Below are 21,311 nucleotides of genomic sequence, written 5' to 3'. Positions count from 1 at the left end.
GGAACATTTCCGGTCTTACTGTACCGCCCAGACTGACAAAAGTGCACCTTTCAGCCGTAATTCGCAGCTATGTCGCGCCGCCCGTCTCTCCCGCACATCAACTGCTCGGGAAAAAGCGCCAACGACCATGAAAACAAAACCCAGTTCTTCAGTTAACATCCCCCGTGTCACAAGACACCCCATGGAAATTTCCCGGAAAAGTATGCCGCTGTCCTTCCGAATGCCTGCCCTGCTTTCTTAGTGCTTGTCGATGGAACAGTCACGCAGATCGAAATGTATCGATTGGTTTCAAGGCACAAATGAACATTGGTGCGAGCGGGACATGTGCCCCCGAGAAACAGCGGTCGATGTGGAGCAAACTTAAAGGCGTAAGAATGTGAAAGTGAATGTTACAGTTGGCAAGGCCGCAGGAAAGTCTCAATGAAATGGACGATGATTGTGGAAGGAAGAAAATGCTGGAAGAAGCGACAGGTCTGAATTTTGGATCATCCAGCAGAGAGACATGAGAGAACAAAAACAGGATACAGACAAAGGTGCTGGAGGCAGAAAGAAAAAGCACGAAATAAGAGGAATGAAAAGAGAGTGACTTAGTGGAGCGCGAAGAGATACAGTAGCATAGTGGTTATGTTAAGTTGCTAATAAGCCAGAGGCCTGGACTCATAATCCGGGGTCACGAGTTCATAATCCCGCCATGACAGCTGGAGAAATTCAATTCATGAAAAATAAAAGTTGGAATTAAAATACCAGTATCAGTAATGGTGGCCATGAAACAACCGGATTGTTGTAAAAACCCATCCGGTTTACTCATGCCCTTCAGGGAAGGAAACCTGCCTTCCTTACCCAGTCTGGCCTCTATGTGACTCCAGACCCACAGCGACCAATGTGGTTCATTCCTAATTGCCCTCTAAAATGGCCAAGCAAGCCACTCAGTTGTAAAATCTCGATTAAAAAAAGTCATAATAAAACCGGACGGGCCACTAGGCACCAGACACGACAAAGGCTCAAAACAAGCCTAGTCGACCCTGCAAAGTCCTCCTCACGAACATCTGGGGACTTGTGCCAAAATTGGGAGAGCTGTCCCACAGACTTGTCAAGCAACAGCCTGACATAGCCATACTCACAGAATCATACCTTTCAGCCAAAATCCGTAGACTCTTCCATCAGCATCCCTGGGTATGTCCTGTCCCACCGGCAGGACAGACGGAGCAGACAGTGGCGGTACAGTGATATGCAGTCAGGATGGGAGTGCTCAACATTGACTGTGGACCTCATGGCATCAGGTCAAACATGGGCAAGTGAAACCACCTACTGACAAGCCCTCAGCAGCTGATATCAGTCCTCCTCCATGTTGAACATCACTTGGAGGAAGCACTGAGGGTAGTTGGGGGACTTCAATGCTCATCACCAAAGGTGGCTCGGTAGCACCACTACTCGCCGAGGCCTGAAGGGCATTGCTGCAAGATTGGGCCGACTGTAGATGGTGAATGAATCAACACGAGGGAAAAACCAACTTGACCTCGGCCTCACCAATCGACGTGGCGCAAATGCATCTGTCCATGACAGTATTGGTAGGAGTGACCACTGCATAGTCCTCGTGGAGACGAAGTCCTGTCTTCGCACTGAGGATACCATCCAACGTGTTGTGTGGCACTACCACCGTGATAAATGGGATAGATTCAGAACAGATCCAGCAGCTCAAAACTGGGCATTCCATGAGGTGCTGTGTGGCCATCCTGCAGCAGCATAATTGTATTCCAGCACAATCTGTAACTTCTTCGCCCGGCATATTCCTCACTCTGCCAACAAGCCAGGGAATCAATCCGGGTACAATGAGGAGTGTGGAAGAGCATGCCAGAAGCAGCACCAGGCGTACTTAAAAATGAGGTGCCAACCTGGTGAAGCTACAACTCAGGACTAAATGCATGCTAAACATGCTATAGATTAGAGCAAAGCGAATCCACAACCAACGGATCAGATCAAAGCTCTGCAGTCCTGCCACAGCCAATCGTGAATGGTGGTGGACAATTAAACAACTAACGGGAGGAGGAGGCTCTGTGAACTCTGTAGACATCCCCATCCTTAAGTGATGGACGAGTCCAGCACGTGAGTGCAAAAGACAAGGCTGGAAGCGTTTGCAGCCAGAAGTGCCGAGTGGACGAATCCATCACGGCCTCCTCCCCATATTCATAGCAGCCAGTCATCAACCAATTCGATTCACTCCACGTGAGATCAAGAAACGGCTAAATGCACTGGATAAAGCAAAGGCTATGGGCCCCGACAACATTCCGGCGGTAGTACTGAGGTCTTGTGCTCCAGAACTAGCTGCGCCGCTAGCCAAGCTGTTTCAGTACAGCTACAACACTGGCACCTACCCGACAATGTGGAAAATTGCCCAGGTATGTCCTGTCAACAAAAAGCAGGACAAATCCAATCTGGCCAATTACTGCCCCATCAGTCGACTCTCAATCATCAGCAAAGTGATGGAAGGTGTCGTTGACAGTGCTATCAATCGGCACTTACTCACGAATAACCTGTTCAACGATGCTCAGTTTGATTCCGCCAGGACCACTCGGCCCCAGACCTCATTACAGTCTTGGTCCAAACATGGACAAAAGAGCTGAATTCCAGAGGTGAGGTGAGAGTGACTGCCCTTGACATCAAGGCAGCATTTGACCGAGTGTGACACGAAGAAGCCCTAGTAAAATTGAAGTCAATGGGAATCAGGGGAAAACTCTCCAGTGGCTAACACAAAGGAAGATGGTAGTGGTTGTTGGAGGCCAATCATCTCAGCCCCAGGTCATTGCTGCAGGAGTTCCTCAGGGCAGTGTCCTCGGCCCAACCATCTTCAGCTGCTTCATCAATGACCTTTCCGCCATCATAAGGTCAGAAATGGGGATGTTCGCTGATGATTGCACAGTGTTCAGTTCCATTCGCAACCCCTCAAATAACGAAGCAGTCCGAGTCCGCATGCAGCAAGACCTGGACAACATCCAGGCTTGGGATGACAAGTGGCAAGTAACATTCGCGCCAGATAAGTGCCTGGCAATGACCATCTCCAACAAGAGAGAGTCCAGCCACCTCCCCTTGACGTTCAACGGCATTACCATCGCCGAATCCCCCACCATTAACATCCTGGCGGTCACTATTGACCAGAAAATTTACTGGACCAGCCATGTAAATGCTGTGGCGACGAGATGCTGGGTATTCTGCGGAGAGTGACTCACCTCCTGACTCCCCAAAGCCTTTCCGCCGTCTACAAGGCTAAGGTCTGGAGTATAATGGAATACTCTCCCCTTGCCTGGATGAGTGCAGCTCCAACAACACTCAAGAAGCTCGACACCATCCAGGACAAAGCAGCCCCCTTGAATGGCACCCTAGCCACCACCCTAAACATTCACTCCCTTCACCACCTGCGCACAGTGGCTGCAGTGTGTACCATCCACGGGATGCACTGCAGCAACTCGCCAAGGCTTCTTCGACAGCACCTCCTAAACCGACGACCTCTACCACCTAGAAGGACAAGAGCAGCAGGCACATGGGAACAAAACCACCTGCACGTTCCCCTCCAAGTCACACACCATCCCGACTTGGAAATATATCGCCGTTCCTTCATCGTCGCTTGGTCAAAATCCTGGAATTCCATTCCTAACAGCACTTTGGGAGAACCTTTACCACACGGACTGCAGCGGTTCAAGAAGTCGGCTCACCACCACATTCTCAAGGGGCAATTGGGGATGGGCAATAAATGCCGGCCTCGCCAGCGACGCCCACATCCAGTGAACGAAGAAAACATTAATGTGAAGACATTGGCTGCAGCAGCGGGGTTGCACTTTTTATTTTCCTACTGTCTCAATCTTTCTTTATTAACTGGACAAATCAAATTGGTCAGGGCAGCCTTGAGGAAGAGTTTATTGAGTGTATTAGGGATGGATTTCTTGAGCAGTATGTAACTTATCCAACAAGGGGCCAAGCAACCTTGGACCTGGTCCTGTGTAATGAGCCAGGATTAATTATTAATGTCCTAGTTAAGGATCGCCTTGGAATGAGTGACCATAACATGGTGACATTCCATATCGAATTAGAGGGTGAGAAGATTGGTTCTCAAACAAGCGTACTGAGCTTGAATAAAGGAGACTATGATTGTATGAGAGCGGAATTGATTAAAGTGGACTGGGAAAATATATTAAAGGGTAAGACGGTACATGAGCAATGGTGTTCATTCTAGGAGTTATTTTACAACTTTCAAAAAAAAAATATTCCACTGAGGAAAAAAGGGTGTAAAAGAAATGACAGCCATCCGTGGCTAAGTAAAGAAATTAAGGACAGTATCCGACTAAAAACAAGGACATATAAGGTAGCCAAACTTAGTGGGAGGATAGAAGATTGGGAAGACTTCAAAAGACAGCAAAAAGTAACTAAAGGATTGATTATGAAAGGGAAGATAGATTATGAAAATAAATTAGCAAAATATATAAAAGCAGATAGCAAGAGTTTCTATAGTTATATAAAAAGAAAAAAGGGTGGCAAAGGTAAACGTCGGTCCCTTTCGAGGATGAGAACGGGAAAATAATGGTGGGAAACATGGAAACGGCAAAAATGCTGAATAAATATTTTGTTTCAATCTTTACGGTAGAGGACACTAAGAATATCCCAACACTGGACAAACAGGGGGCTCGAGGGGGGGAGGAGCTAAATACGATTAAAATCACTAAGGAATTGGTACTCAGTAAAATAATGGGACTGAAGGCGGATAAATCCCCTGGACTTGATGGCTTACATCCGAGGGTCTTGAGGGAACTGGCAGTTGGGATTGTGGATGCTTTGGTAATAATTTTCCAAAATTCTCTGGACTCGGCAAAGGTCCCGGCAGATTGGAAAACTGCAAATGCAACACCCTTATTTAAAAAGGGTAGTCGGCAGAAGGCTGGAAATTATAGACCAGTTAGCCTAACATCTGTGGTGGGTAAAATTTTGGAATCTATTATTAAGGAGACAGTAGCGGAACATTTGGATAAACATAATTTAATAGGACAAAGTCAGCATGGCTTTACGATGGGGAAGTCATGTCTGACAAATTTGCTTGAGTTCTTTGAGGACATAACGTGCAGGGTGGATAAAGGGGAACCAGTGGACGTAGTGTATTTAGACTTCCAGAAGGCATTCGACAAGGTGCCACATAAAAGATTATTGCTTAAGATAAAGAATCACTGGATTGGGGGTAATATTCTGGCATGGGTGGAGGATTGGTTATCTAACAGGAAGCAGAGAGTTGGGATAAACAGTTCATTCTCGGACTGGCAACCAGTAGCCAGTAGTGTTCCGCAGGGGTCGGTGCTGTGTCCGAAACTCTTTACAATCTATATTAACGATTTGGAGGAGGGGACCAAGTGTAACATATCAAAGTTTGCAGATGATACAAAGATGGGAGGGAAAGTGGAGAGGGAGGAAGACATAAAAAACCGACAGGGGGATACAGACAGGCTGGGTGAGCAGGCGGAGATTTGGTAGATGCAGTACAATATTGGAAAATGTGAGGTTATGCACTTTGGCAGGAAAAATCAGAGAGCAAGTTATTATCTTAAAGGCGAGAAACTGGAAAGTACTACAGTACAAAGGGATCTGGGGGTCCTCGTGCAAGAAAATCAAAAAGTTAGTATGCAGGTGCAGCAGGTGATCAAGAAGGCCAACGGAATGTTGGCTTTTATTGCTCTGGGGATAGAATATAAAAACAGGGAGGTATTGCTGCAGTTATATAAGGTATTGATGAGACCGCACCTGGAATACTGCATACCGTTTTGGTCTCCATACTTAAGAAAATACATACTTGCTCTCGAGGCGGTACAACGAAGGTTCACTCGGTTAATCCCGGGGATGAGGGGGTGGACATATGAGGAGAGGTTGAGTAGATTGGGACTCTACTCATTGGAGTTCAGAAGAATGAGAGGCGATCTTATTGAAACATATAAGATTGTGAAGGGGCTTGATCGGGTGGATGCGGTAAGGATGTTCCCAAGGATCGGTGAAACTAGAACTAGGGGGCATAATCTTTGAATAAGGGGCTGCTTTTTCAAAACTGATATGAGGAGAAACTTCTTCACTCAGAGGGTAGTAGGTCTGTGGAATTTGCTGCCCCAGGAAGCTGTGGAAGCTACATCATTAAATAAATTTAAAACGGAAATCGACAGTTTACGAGAAGAAAAGGGAATTAGGGGTTACGGGGAGCGGGCAGGAAATTGGACATTAATTTAGATTTGAGGTTAGGATCAGATCAGCCATGATCTTATTGAATGGCGGAGCAGGCTCGAGGGGCCGATTGACCGACTCCTGCTCCTATTTCTTATTGACCTTCTCTGCTGGTGTTGCAGATTCGATCAGGCATCGCCGTTTCAGGAAGCCTGAGAAGTCCATCAGGGGACAATACAAGAGACAGAGACAGGGAGAGATAAAGAAATTCATGCAAAGAAAATAAAGAGAATACATAGAATCATACAGTCATAAAATGGTAACAACACAGAAGGAGGCTATTCGGTCCATTGAGCCCGTGCCGGCTCATTGTCAGAGCGATCCAGTTCGTCCCACTCACCCGCTCCTTCACGTGTGTTGCGCCTTGGAAACTTCCACACCCTGTCCTCTGGAGCTCAAATATTCTCTGGAAAAAATCAATTCTCCCAACAGCAACACCGAAATGATGTCGGAAGCTAATTGCTGACTTTTCACGAAAAGCACTGAGATAGGAAAGATCGTGCGGAATTTGAAACTGAGATCTCACGTATACCATTTAACGCAAAAGCTCGAAGCGAGAATCATACCCCGAGACCCACGAACCGCTGACATTGAAATCGTACACCAGTTAAAATGTGCGCTGCCTCCCACTGCCGATCGGCCATCCTTTCAGACCTCTTCTGTCCATCCAATCTCGTTTTCTATTCTGGTGCACAGCAATATCAAGTTGTGCATTAACTACTTCCAGTGACCAGTATTAGTCTCCCTTTACCAAATTGGTTTCGACTGTACGACTTGAATTATGAAGTAAGACGTTTCAGAATTAGTTGCTCTGAAAGTACATTGCTTGGGAGGAGACTGAGAGATGCAGATGAACAGTGGAACCTTGGAGTGCATGTCCACAGATCCCAGAAGGTAGTAGAACAGGTAGATAAGGTGGTTGTGAAGTCACAAAGGATACTCTCCTTTATTTGCGAGGCATAGAATAAAAGAGCAGGGAGGTTATGGAAGAAATGTATGAAACAATAGTTAGGCCACAGCCAGAATACTGCATACAGTTGTGGTCACACATTACAGGATAGGTGTGATTGCACTAGAGAGGGTACAGAGGACATTTACGACAACGTTGCCAGAACTGGAGAATTTTAACGATGACGATAGATTGGATAGGCTGGGGTTGTTTGCTTTGGAACTGATGAGGCTTTTGAGAGATTTAATTAAGGTGTATAAAATTATGACGGGCCTAGATAGAGTGGATAGCAAGAACCTATTTCCCTTAGCAGGGAGGTCAATAATCAGGGTACATAGATCTAAGATAATTGGTCGAAGGATTAGAGGGGAGCGGAAGATTTAATTCCCAGCCAGAGGGCGGTGGGTGTCGGGAATTCACTGCCTGAATGGGTGGGAGAGGAGGAAACCCTCATCGCATTGAAAAATAAAAACTTCAACATGCACGTGAAGATCCGTAACCTACAAGATTAGTGACCAAACGCTGGAAAGTGAGATGAGGCTCGGTACCGATTTTTCGGTAAGCACAGGCAGGATGTGCAGAATGGCTTCCTTCAGTGGCCTAACTTTCTATGATTCGATGATATGTTTGCCGTCTGTCTCGGCATCGCGACAATATATACTCTACCATAAGTATACTTTAATCAAATTGGTGCTTTGTTTCACTGTGAGAGCGAAGAGACATAAGTGTGTAGACATTGGCTGCTGCAACTCGGTTGCACTTTTACTTTTCCTACCGTCTCAGTCCTCTTCTCCAGCCTTCTCTGCTGGTGTTGCAGGTTAGATCAGCCTTCGCCGTTCAAGGAAGCCTGAGAAGTCCATCAAGGGACACACAGAGAGACATGAGACAGAGACAGGGAAAGATAGAGATATGCATGCAAATCAAATAAAGAGTATCAATGTCAGGTTTTGCAAACTAGAAGAATTTAAGTTACAAATTGGAGAGATTCCTTCTCGGGTCTTGAAATCTTAGAAGAGAAGATTGGACGCCCGATTAAAAGCACCGGCCACGTTGAAGCATCTGGGAGAGAGGTAAATGTGGTCAATTAATTCCATTTAATGTATTTGAGCATTGAAGAGATCTTTGAAGAGTAGCGCTTCGAGCAGAATTCAAACCGAGGCAGGAAAACCACATCGGAGTTTTGAGACCACCGCTTCAACCTCTCGGCCATCCCAGCTGTAAACGGCATGTTCGTTCAAACAGGATTCCATTCAGAAACATGCAATTTCTGCACAAGTCAGCATTGGTGGTTCAGGGGTAGAATTCTCGCCTGCCACGCGGGAGACCCGGGTTCGATTCCCGGCCAATGCACGATTATTTTGCATTCTGCACCAAGGAGGAACTTCGGAACAGGATTGTGGTTTTTGGTCCTTCCAGCCTGTTCCGCAACTCAATGAGATCATGGCTGAGTTGTGACCGAAGTCCCTGTACCCGCCTTCGTCCCATAGTTCTCAATACGTTTGGTTAACAAAAATCTATAAATCACGGGTTTGAAATTAACAATTGTGCTTCCATCAACTGCCGTTTGTGGAAGAGACTTCCACACTTCTACCTCCCTTTGCTTGTGGAAGTGTGTCCTAACTTCACTCCCGAAAGTCCTGACTCTAATGTTTAGGCTATGCCCCCAAGTCCAAGACACCTCAACGAGCGGAAATAGTTTCTTTGTAACTACCCCATCAGTTCCTCTTAATATCTTGATAATTTCGATCATATCAGCCTTTAATCCACTAAATTGCAAGGAATACAACCATAGTTTGTGTAATCTCTCCTCGTAATTTAACGCTTAGAGTCCAGGTATCATTCCAGGAAATCTACACTGCACTCCCTCCAAGGACGGTATATCCTTCCTCAGGTGCGGTGCCCAGAACTGAACACAGCACTCCAGGTGTGGTCCAACCAGAGCTTTGTGTAGATGGAGCATAATGTCTATTCCCTTGTATTCTCATCCTCTAAATATACAGGCCACCATTCCATTAGCCTTTTTGATTATTTCCTGTACCTGCCCATGACATGTTATTGATCTATGTACATGGACACCTAAGTTCCTGTGGAACTTCACAGTTTCGAATTATTCACCTTTTGTAAAGTATTCTGATCTATCATTGTGAAGTCCAAAGTGGATGACCTCACACTTGCCAAAATTGAAATCCATTTGCCACGGTTTTGGCCATTCATTTATTATATTAGTGTCTCTCTGGAATGTTATGCTTTCATCTGCACTGCTCACAACGCTGCTCATTTTGGAGCCATCCACAAACTTCGATATGTCGTTCTCGAACCCGTCATGTAATATTAATGAGAACGCCTGAACTGGGGGAATTCACATTCAGCATCAATCTCTTCATCATCCAGAGACATTTTATTTACTTTACATGTGTTGCGTCTTGGGAAACTCAGCACTCTGTCTTCTGGAGCTCAAACATGCTCTGCATGCAATTCAATCCTACCAACAGCAATACTGAGAAGATGTCAGAAGCCAATTGGTGTCTTTTCACTCAAAGTTGTGGAATAGCAAGGCACATCCGGGATTTGAACGCGGAACTTCTCAGACTTTAATTAACGAAAGCCCCAAAGCGAGAATCATGCATTTGGATCAACCAGGCGCTGTTACTTGCTTTGTGCAGCCAGTGACAAGTTTCGTTGTCTTCCAAAGCCGATCGGCCATCCTTTCAGACCTCTTCTGTGCATCCAATCTCGTTTTCCATTCCGGTGTGCACTAATATCAAGCTGTACACTAACTATTTCCTGTCGCCAATATTAGTTTCCCTTTACTAAATTGGTTTCGTCTGTGCGACTTTTATTATCAAGCAAGACGTTTCAGAATTAGTTGCTCTGAAACTACATTGCTTTGGAGGACACTGAGAGGTGTCGATGAAAAGAGGGATCTTGGAGTGCATGTCCACAGATTCCTGAAGGTAAGAGGACACGTAGTTAAAGTGGTTAAAAAGGCATACAGGATACTCTCCTTTATTAGCTGACGCATAGAATGTAAGAGCATAGAGGTTATGGTAGAAATTTATAAAACAATGGTTCAGCCTCAGCAAGAAAGCAACATATAGTTGTGGTCACCACATTACAGGAAAGATGTGATTGCACTAAAGATGGTACAGAGGAGATTTACGACACTGTTGCCAGAACATGATAATTTTAGCTATGAGATTAGATTGGATAGGATGAGGTTGTTTGCTTTGGAGATGAGGAGGCTGTTGGCAGATTTTATTGAGGTGTATAAAATTATGACGGGCCGAGATTGAGTGGATAGCAAGGACCTATTTCCCTTAGCAGGGAGGTCAATAATCAGGGTACATCGATCTAAGGTAATTGGTAGAAGGATTAGAGGGGAGAGGAAGATTTTTTTCCCACCCAGTGGACGGTGGGGGTCGGGAAATTACTGCCCGAAAGGGTGGGAGATGCAGAAACCTTCATCGCATTGAAAAAAAAACTTCAATATGCATGTTAAGATCCGTTACTAAAAGTATTAGGTATCAAACGCTGGATAGTGAGATAAGGCTCGGTATCGATTTTTTCGGCCGGCACAAGCACGATGTGCAGAATGTTTTCCTTCTGTGGCCTAACTTTCTAGGATTCGATGATATGATTGCCGTCTGTCTCGGCATCGTGATAACATACACTCTCCCATAAGTATACTTTAATCAAATTGGTGCTTTGTTTCACTGTGAGAGCAGAGACATAAGTGTGTAATCATTTGCTACAGCAGCTGGGTTGCACCTTTATTTTCCTACCGTCTCAGTCCATTTTTTTACCCTCCTCTGCTGGTGTTGCAGGTTCGGTCAGCCTTCGCCGTTCAAGGAAGCCTGAGAAGTCCATCAGGGGTCACACAGAGAGACAAGAGACAGAGACAGGGAAAGATAGAGAGATGCATGCAAAGAAAATAAAGAGTATAAATGTCAGGTTTTGAAAACTAGCGGAATTTAAGTTACAGATTGGGAAATATTGCTTCTCGGTCTTGAAATCTTGGAAGAGAAGATTGGACGCCCAATTAAAAGCACCGGCCACGTTGAAGTATCACTCATGCTGGGACAGAGGTAAATGCGGTCAATTAATTCCAATTTATGTATTTGAGCATTGAAGAGATCTTTAAACCGGAGCACTGCGAGCCGAATTCAAACCAAGGCAGGAAAACTCCATTGGGGTTTTGAGACAACAGCTTTCACCACTCGTCCATCGCAGCTGGAAACGGCATGTTCGTTCAGACAGGATTCCATTTAGAAACATGCAAATTCTTCACAACCCAGCATTGGTGGTTCAGGGGTAGAATTCTCGCCTGCCACGCGGGAGACCCGGGTTCGATTCCCGGCCAATGCATGATCGGTTTGCATTCTGCACCAAGGAGGAACTTCGGACTCCACACCTGGAATCTTTGATCCTTCCAGCCTGTTCCGCAACTCAATGAGTTGTGACCGAACTCCCTGGACCCGCTTTCCTCCCATATCTCTAAATACCTTTGGTTAACAAAAATCTATAAATCACGGGTTTGAAATTAACAATTGAGCTCGCATCAACTGCCGTTTGTGGAAGAGATTTCCACACTTCTCCTTCCCTTTGCTTGTGGAAGTGTGTCCTAACTTCACTCCTGAAAGTCCTGACTCTAATGTTCAGGCTGTGCCCCCAAGTCCTCGACACCCCAACGAGCGGAAATAGTTTCTTTGTAACTACCCTATCAGTTCCTAATAATATCTTGATAATTTCGATCACATCAGCCTTTAATCTACTAAATTGCAGTGAATACAACCATAGTTTGTGTAATCTCTCCTCGTAATTTAACGCTTCGGGCCCAGGCATCATTCTGCTAAATCTACACTGCACTCCCTCCAAGGACAGAATATCCTTCCGAAGGTGCGGTGCCCAGAACTGAACACAGTACTCCAGGTGTGGTCCAACCAGAGCTTTTTGTAGCTGTCGAATAATGTCTGTTCCCTTGTATTCTCGTCCTCTAAATATATAGGCCACCATTCCATTATCCTTTTTGATTATTTCCTGTACCGGTCCATGACATGTTATTGATCTATGTGCAGGGAAAACCTAAGTTCCTATGGAACGACACAGTTTCCAATTTTTCACCTTTTGTAAAGTATTCTGATCTATCTTTGTGATGTCCAAAGTGGATGATCTCACACTTGCCAAAATTGAAATCCATTTGCCACGGTTTTGTCCATTCATTTATTATATTAATGTCTCTCTGGAATGTTATGCTTTCATCTACACTGCTTACATCGCTTCCCATTTTGGGTCCATCGGCAAACTTCGATATGTCGTTCTCTATCCCGTTATCCAATATCAATTAGACCGCCTGACCTTGGGGAAATTCACATTCAGCATCAATCTCTTCATCATCTTGAGACATTTTATTTACTTTACATGTGTTGCCCAGGCATAGAATGTCAGAGCAGTGAGGTTGTTCTTGAAATGAATATAACACTAGTTAGGCCACAGCTGGAGTATTGCCTACAGTTGTGGTCACCACATTACAGGAAAGATGCGACTGCACGAGAAATGGTACAGATGTGATTTACGACGATGTTTAGAGGACTGGAGAATTTTAGCTAAGAGAATAGATTGGATAGGCTGAGGGTGTTTTCTCTGGAACCGAGGAGGCTGAGGGGAGATTTAATTGAGGTGTACAAAATTATGACGGGCCTGGATAGAGTGGAAAGGAAGGACCTGTTTCACTTAGCAGGGAGGTCAATAAAAAGGGCACATAGATTTAGGGTAATTGGTCGAGGATTAGAGTGGAGCAGAGGGGATTTTTTTCCACCCAGCGGGTGGTGGGGGTCTGGAACTCACTGCCTGAGAGGGTGGGAGAAGCAGAAACCCTCATCGGATTTAAAAAGCACTTCAATATGCACTTGAAGAGCCATAACCGACAAGACTACGGACCAAACGCTGGTAAGTCGGGCGATGCTGGATACCTCTTTTCCGGCCGGTACAAACACGATCGGCGGAATGGCCTCCACTGGCGTAAATTTTTCAGATTGTCTGATTCTCTGATATGATTGCCGTCTGTCTCGGCATGGTGATAACATACACTCTACCATAAGAATACTTTAATCAAATTGGTGATTTGATTCACTGTGAGAGCGACGATACATAAATGTGTAGACATTGGCTGCAGCAGCTGGGTTGCACCTTTACTTTTCCGACCGTCTCAGTCTTTCTTTAATCTTCTCTGCTGGTGTTGCAGGTTCGATCAGCCGTCGCCGTTCCATTTCACGCTCAGGCCTACCCGCACTCGGTACTGTCATGGCCTGAACACGTCTTTCGTGTTCTCACAGAAAATGCCACTTTTGCGAGCAGCTTGTCTGGACTGGACTGCACTGAGCTGGGTCACTGGGAGTATTCAATTAATGAAATCAGTACTTCAAACAGAAAAAAATCTTCACTCACTCATCCTGATACATTAGGGTCTCATTAGAAGCCTAAAAAGCCCATCAGGCAACAACACAAGAGACAGAGATAGGGAGAGAAAGAGAAATGCATGCAAAGAAAATAAAGGTTTTCAATAGAATCATACAATCATAAAATGGTTACAGAACAGAAGGAGGCTATTCGGCCCATCGAGTCCGTGCCGGGTCATTTCAAGAGCAATCCAGTTAGTCCCATTCCCCCGCTCCTTCCGGTCGCTCTATATTTTTATGCCTTCAAGTATTTATCGAATTCCTTTTTAAAACCCACGATTCAATCTGCTTCCACCATCCTTTCAGGCAGCGCATTCCAGATTATAACTACTCGCTGGGTAAAAAAGTGTTTCCTCATGTCGCCTTTGGTTCTTTTGCCAATCACCGTCAATCTGTGTCCTCTGGTTCTCGATCCTTCCGCCAATGGGAACAGGTTCTCTTTATTTACTTTATCTGAACCCTTCATGACTTTGAACACTTCTATCAAATCTCCTCTTAACGTTCTCTGCTCGAAGGAGAACAACCCCAGCACGGGGTAAATGCGATCAATCAGCTTCAATTCATTAATTTGAGCATTAAACAGCTCTTTAAACATTACTGTGACATTATGGTAGCGTGGCCTCGCGGTCTAAAGTGTTCCATCAAATTTCTATGGAGGCGTGGGTTTGAATCCCACTGATGCTAGAATTTCTGGCAATGTTTATTTTGATCTGTTCACAGAAAACCCGATTGTCGTGCGATGGAGCAGAGGATGTGAAAGAAGCTAAAAGTGAAATGCAGATATTATTTGCATCAAGGGGACAGGACACGTTTCCACAGGTAAGCGTCTCTCACCTTAAGATTCTTTCCAGCAGAGTGGGACAGTTGATCAGAGTGACCGGGCTCTTGCGGCGCAATCAGTCAGTGCGTCGTCCTTATATGACTGTACAGAGTCGGGAAATGGCGAGGTTGTTAGTTGAGTCTCACCTAGATAAACGAATCTTTTTCCTTTTGAACATTTCGAACGGAGCAAAAGGAATAATTGAGGTGTTCCAAAATGCATCAATTATTTGTCTCGCCACGTGGTTCCTCTTGTTGCAATAGCAGATGTGATATTTAGTGTTATCAGTTTACAGGAGGTAGACTGCGGAATTGGAGCCACGCACTATGATTTTGATCCATCTGTAAATTATGGGATTTAGCTTGAGCTTTAAACCAGCGCGTTAGACCGCCCAGCCACGATAATTTCCATCTTGCGATCTTCAGGAGCTACTTCTACAGCATAGAATTACTGCAAGCAAGAATTCTACCCCTGAAGCACCAATGCTTGCACGGCAGCCGGATGCATTTGTCCAGTTGGAAACCTGTCTGATGGAACATGCAGTCTGATAGAACCGGAAGTCCAGCAGATTGACTTTTGCGGTGAGCAGATGATGAGCCTCCTTCTTGAGAGTGTTTCGCCAATCCAGCTCATAGTGGATTAAGCATTATAAATTCGGGTGGGACTGGAGCCACTTGTATAAGAGGAAGTGGAGGGGATTGTTTCCCTTCCTTGAAGGGCATTAATGATCCTGTTGAGGTTTTGATGCAAAATTTCACTTCCCAGCGCCGAAATCACCGAACCCTGAGCTAAAATTCAACGATGGTGAGATTTGGACACACAACTTTTGCAGTGATTAGAAGAAGTCCCACGTGCTATCCATGGCGCCACAAATCGGCTATCGATTAGGTTATTTCACGTTACCCATATGCTGCTTTGGAACTTTTGCTGCGGTGCAGTAAGTGGTTCAAAAGCTCAGTGGAGATTCAAAGCAGCTCCTGAGAAAGCGACACAGCGACGGTTTGTGCAATGCATAGTCCTCTCTCTCTCTCCCATTTGCTCACTCTCGCTTTCCATCTTGAGCTCTCACTCTCCCCGTTTATCTCATGAGCGCTGGAATACCAAGGGGTGGAAGTTATGTTAAAGCTGCGCAGAGCTCTGGCAAGACCCCATCTGGAGGACAGCATTCAATTCTGGGCACCCCACCTCAGGAAGGATGTATGAACCTGGATGTTCGAGGGGCTGAATGGCCTACTCATGTTCCTATATTCCAATAAATGAAAGAATAATTCAAGTATGGAGACCCGAATGTATCAGGATGAGTGAGTGAAGAATGTTTTCTGTTTGAAGTGCTGATTTCATTCATTGAATGCTACCAGTGTCCCAGCTCAGTGCAGTCCAGTCCAGACGAGCTGCTCGCAAAAGTGGCATTTTCTGTGAGAACACGAAAGACGTGTTCAGGCCATGAAAATACCGAGTGCGGATAGGCCTGCGCGTGCAATGGAAAATTGAGGTGAAATACTCCCACAAGCAGCGGGTGTCTCTGTTTCCATTTCCACAATGCACGCACGCACGGGCCGAATCGATGCAGCTCCTGGGAAATCAGCGAGGCGACGCAGGGCTGCCGTGGATCATTTGAAGCAACTGGCACACACCAGATTCGGCCCGTTTCACGTGGAATCTCCTGTTTCTGAATCTTCTTTCCTTCCTGCTTCCTCTGCACCTCCAGCTGCCAGTTGAATTAGATGCTTGATGCAAACACAGCGAATACATGAAACCCATCTTGACCTGGTCAGCAGGGAGAGGGAAAGGATGGTGCTGGCCATTGAGAAGGGATGGATTTTGCACATACCGGGAAAAATAGACGCAAATGTCTCATCTCCCTGCTTCTTTGCTTTGCGGAATATCTTAGCATTCAGAGATGATCTCACTGCCCCCCAGGCCCATGATCCCCACTCGCACTCTCCTTCCAATCACAAAGACATTGCTTAGGTTTGAAATCGTATATGTTTTCACACTGGGATTTAATTTGCAGAAAGCGATGCTGTGATAACCCGGGGCTATTGAGGAGATGCAGTGCAAGATGATACATAAAAGGCTAATGATAATAATGACTGTTCTCACACTGTGAGCTACAGTTAAAGGCTGACAACATTTAAAGTCTCATGCAGCAGGTCTGGGCCCAAATCTTTCACGTGGCATCTCCTTCTGCTTCTGTCACTCCGTTTCCTCCACGGAGAGTTCATTTGGAATTCCTGTGCGGCTGCATTGCTCATTTTCCAGAACTGCTTCGAGCGCAATTCGCTCCAGTCCATCAATTGCAGATAATAGTTTGATTAAGGGGACAAGAAACCTTTTCACAGGCAAGGGCTGTTCATCCTATTGTTTTTTCTGCCAGATTAGGGCAGATGATCAAAGTAACCGGATTGGGTGAACTGTCCGTACAGGTGCCTGGTGGGCTCGTGGTTATGATTCGGCGCTTAAACTGATATAATTAATTACATGAAACCAAATAAACTCTACGAACAGAGGAATATTTCTGTAAACACCATTAACCAACCTATAACATTTTGTTGCAGACTGAAAGAAACCCTAACATGTTTACCGAATGACAGTCACTAGTTTAATAATGATTTGTTTTGTATTTGAAACGCTTTTCCGACTGTATTTTAGGAGACTGTTTGGAAATGTTCAATGTGTATGAGACCAGGAGTTTGGTGCAGCCGTTGTTAAATTGAACAGGAACAGCCAATTGTCGACCTATCAACACAGGAGAAGAAACTCGCCCCTGGAGGTACATCTGGAACAAGTTCCAATATAATGAAAAAATTCTGCCCGGGATCGAATCGGGGGCTTTTTGCGTGTGAGGCAAACGTGATAATCGCGATAATACAGAAACCGCAACACCGTAAGTATTTTAAAAAATGCTCAGTGTTTATCACACCAGTAACCTGGTGCAACCGCTGATCAATTTCACAGGACCGGTGCTTTGTATCAAACAGAAGTTAGCAGCAAAAAGTGTTATTAATGGTAATAGTGGGACTGAGAAATGCTTAAACAACCGGCACTCTGTAAAACAGAACTCCAATTATCGGTTTAAATAAAATCCTGAACTGACAGAGCGGAGGGCGATTAAAGATTGAATTATATCGCAATTCACTGAATCCAAACAACGTTTAAAGAAGTGAATCTCTCAGGAGTAGGATTCCTGCGCTTTTGGTGAGGAAGTGTGGTTGGCTGCTGCTTTCGTCCCCTGCACTCCCAGAAGCGCGGTGGTGGTCAGTACCGATCGCCATCCATATGGATTTCGGATCCACAAGTTTCCTGTGGAGCTGGTGGCAGAACTGCAGCATCTGACTTCAGATCTGAAGACTAAGTGTTTGAATGACGTTGGGTCGCAGCATTTTCACTGCGGCTCAGGGCTCTGCGACTGATTTTATGTCGGGACAGTGTTTGAGGGATTGGCTGTTCAGCGTTTGCGCAGTAAAGCAAAATTACATTTCATACATCAATGTTTTTTTTCAGTTACTTTCTGTTTAGACCCTTTCCAGCTTTATATAGAAACAGATATCAGTATTTAAGGGATGTGCTGAGCAATGTTTGTGGAATCAGTGTAATTAAATTTGATACCTCAATGTTGTTTTTCTGTAACTTTCTATTTACACCTTCTCCAGTTTTACATAGAAACAGGTATCAATGTTTGGAGGGTGTGGTGTGCAAAGTTTGTGTAATCAGCATAATTCAGTGTAATACAATGAATGGCTTTTTCTGTTACTTTCTATTTAGACCCTCTCCAGTTTTATATAGAAACAGGTCTCAATTTTTAAGGGCTGTGGTGTGCAATGTTTATGGAATCAGCGTAATTAAATTTGCTTATTTAGTCTATTCCGTCTCCAGCCCAAACTCTTGTCGTTAGATTTGTAACTTCACCGAGTTCAAAATGGGATAAATCCACCGTCCAGCCACTCGGCAATCATAAATTTTAATTGAACTTTACTCTGGCCCAGAGTCACCCGCTGTAATCCAGTCTTTCTCGGGCACATTAACATCATAACCACTGGTTTAAAAGAGAAAACTGCCGTCCGTTTCACTGGAAGTGCAAGAGACAACTTTGTAGACACCGGCTCGTTGGACCTTCTCATTTCAACTCATCTCATTTTCAGCAAACCAGAACGTTACTGAAATAGAGGATGGTGAATAACAGCTCGAAAAATCAATGTTGTCTATTTTTGGGTGACTGATTCTTCCAACATACAGACATACAGACATTTCGGGGCAAGGGGAGTTTGAAGTTCAGAAATAACACAGCACAGATTTTCACTCGTGCAAGCTGCACACCCTTTATTTTGGAAAAGTAAACTGATGGTAAGACCGCTGTTACATTGATCACTACAAGCTGAAGCTTTCGCTCGGTGAATTAATGGTTCAGTGCGCAAGACGTCGTGTTTCTATAGCGCAATTGGTTCCTGTTAATTAATAATGGTTGGTGGTTCAATTCCACTCACAGAGGGTGACTGTTACCTTAACATTCATTGTCTCGCATTGCCGGGTTTCTAAAGTGCTGCTGTCAGCTGAGCACGGCTGATATTCCAACATTTCGTCTGCGGTCGGAGAGCAGGCACACGAACAATAAATAAAAAACCGAGATTGGCTTCAAGGTCATCAGAATTCTTCGTGACAGACCAGATCCGAAGAGAATGCTCACGGTTTGCCAGAGAGCTGTCTCGCTGTGACGTGGATATTTCTGCAGTGAGCGAGAGGCAAACTGTTTCCCATTTTTCCGTGATAAATGTCACTCCCCTGACTTTGGAAAAGTAAAATGGTATTCACATTCCGACAGGTTTCAGTTGATTTGTGAGGGATCATTAAAGGATCCTGCAGCGCTGCCTCCGTTAACAACAGCAGTTCTGAGCCGCATCTCAGAAGCAGCAACAATCCCATCAGTTTTTCGCTGTTCCCCAGCTCCCGGAGTGAGTGAGACCGTGACAACAGCGTCATTCAGGCCGCCTGTCCGGCCCTGCCCTCTCCAATCACCGGCTGCCGATGGAAAGCAGCGAATGCAGTCTCAGACCGAGCATTATTGCCCTTCCCTGGGAAACTGGATACCACGGCCCGACCAAACGTCCCCATACACCGAGCACAGGCAGAGGAAACTCCGGGGAGTTTATATACTGATCACTCGGCCTTCCAGCAGGATTTAGCGAGAATCAGAGAGAGTGAAACTGCCATTGGGCCTCACTGAGAAAATCGGGGTCAGTAAATTAGAGATTCTGGAGTCAGGATGAGCCAGCGGTTGAGGTCGCTGTATTCAGATCGCAGTTTCCCTGGTGTTGTGGTTTTGAATCCTCAATCTTCACAATCAGTCCTTTGCTTGTCCGAAATTCTTTCTTGTGCCTTAGGCTGGAGGTGTTTTTTTTTTCTGCACAGTTGATTTGCTACTTCCAGAAAACCAACCCGACATCCGTCCCCGGCAGGTTTGTTTTTATTGGTTGTAAGAATGTGTAGTGTTTGGGGTCAGCAGAACACGGCCCGTGGAATCAATCCACTGTGACATTGACCAGTTGTTCCAATTCCTTTGCCACGAGACTCATCTGGCGAAATGGAAATCCAGATGTGGCTCATTGCAATTGCGATTATTAAATAAAAATGAGTCATGGACACGGCCTTTAGGCCTATGGTCTCAATACTCATATTCGCATGTGGACTTTAAACTTTTTGTGTGTTGTTGATAAAATGGTGAAAAGCAGAGTGCGAATGTTTTTGATCGTTGTGAGTCCTTTACTTCCTCGGTTACTGAATGGTGGGAGATGTTTGTTATGAAACAGACACATATGAAGTACATCTCACTGTATATTGTGCGCGTGCAAGATGTTTTCTGCTAAAATTCGTTCATGTGACTGAGACAATGCCACCATAGCCACACCTGCGGCTAGTCAGCAATTTCTCTTGGACAACACTGACATAGAGCATGGCCGAGTGCACTGAGTCCGGACATTGATGCTTCAGGACTGTCAGGGTGGGATTCGATTTTCGTCTCTAACAAAATTTCCATAGCAACGGAAAGAATGGCGGCTGCTGTTGCATAAACATCACAGTCAAACAAACACACACTCTTTGTATATACTCACTTGAGGTTGTACAAGAGTGGGGGGCACTAGTTAATGTACTTTAACTGAGGCGGCACTAGTTGGGGTTGTATGATAGAGTGGAGCAGCCGTTGCCCTTCTGTATTACTAAGGTGGGAATCCAGACTACTTGTATCACAAGCACGGAACATTTTTAACCAAGTCCTAAAATACCGCCTGTAAAATGAGAACGGGTGACAATTCAACACAGGGAAAACACAGCAAACTCATTTAAGTTTAGACTGTCACTTGTTAACCAAGGTGGAAAGCCAACAAAGTGGAGCAATGTTCAGGGATGTCCTGTTCATAATAGGCTGGAAAAAGCCAATCCGGCAAATTATTACCCCATCAGTCTGCACTCAATCATCAGCAAAGTGATGGAAGGTGTCGTCGACAGTGCTATCAAGCGGCACTTACTCACCAATAACCTGCTCACCGATGCTCAGTTTGGGTTTCGCCAGGACCACTCGGCGACAGACCTCATTACAGCCTTGGTCCAAACCTGGACAAAAGAGCTAAATTCCGGAGGTGAGGTGAGAGCAACTGCCCTTGACATCAAGGCACCCTTTGACCGATGTGTCTTCAAGGAGCCCTAGGAAATTTGAAGTCAACGGGAATCAGGGGGAAAACTCTCCAGTGGCTGGAATCTTACCTGGCGCCAAGTAAGATGGTAGTGGTTGTTGGAGGCAAATCATCTCCGCCCCAGGACATCACTGCAGGAGTTCCTCAGGGCGGTGTCC

The 21,311-nt window shown here is 45.2% G+C and overlaps 2 non-coding genes across 2 annotated transcripts; both read left to right on the top strand.

Annotated features, from left to right (window-relative positions):
- Positions 1 to 8,471: 8,471 nt before the first annotated feature.
- Positions 8,472 to 8,542, top strand: trnag-gcc (transfer RNA glycine (anticodon GCC)). Its single transcript has one exon. It is a non-coding gene; the product is annotated as a tRNA-Gly (tRNA).
- Positions 8,543 to 11,486: 2,944 nt separating this feature from the next.
- trnag-gcc (transfer RNA glycine (anticodon GCC)) lies at positions 11,487 to 11,557 on the top strand. The gene has a single exon. It is a non-coding gene; the product is annotated as a tRNA-Gly (tRNA).
- The last annotated feature ends 9,754 nt before the right edge of the window (positions 11,558 to 21,311 follow it).

Source organism: Heptranchias perlo, chromosome 20, assembly GCF_035084215.1.
Source record: "Heptranchias perlo isolate sHepPer1 chromosome 20, sHepPer1.hap1, whole genome shotgun sequence".
NCBI lineage: Eukaryota > Metazoa > Chordata > Chondrichthyes > Hexanchiformes > Hexanchidae > Heptranchias > Heptranchias perlo.
The sequence above is the reverse complement of the archived record's forward strand: the minus strand, read 5'-3'. Positions and strand labels throughout refer to the sequence as shown.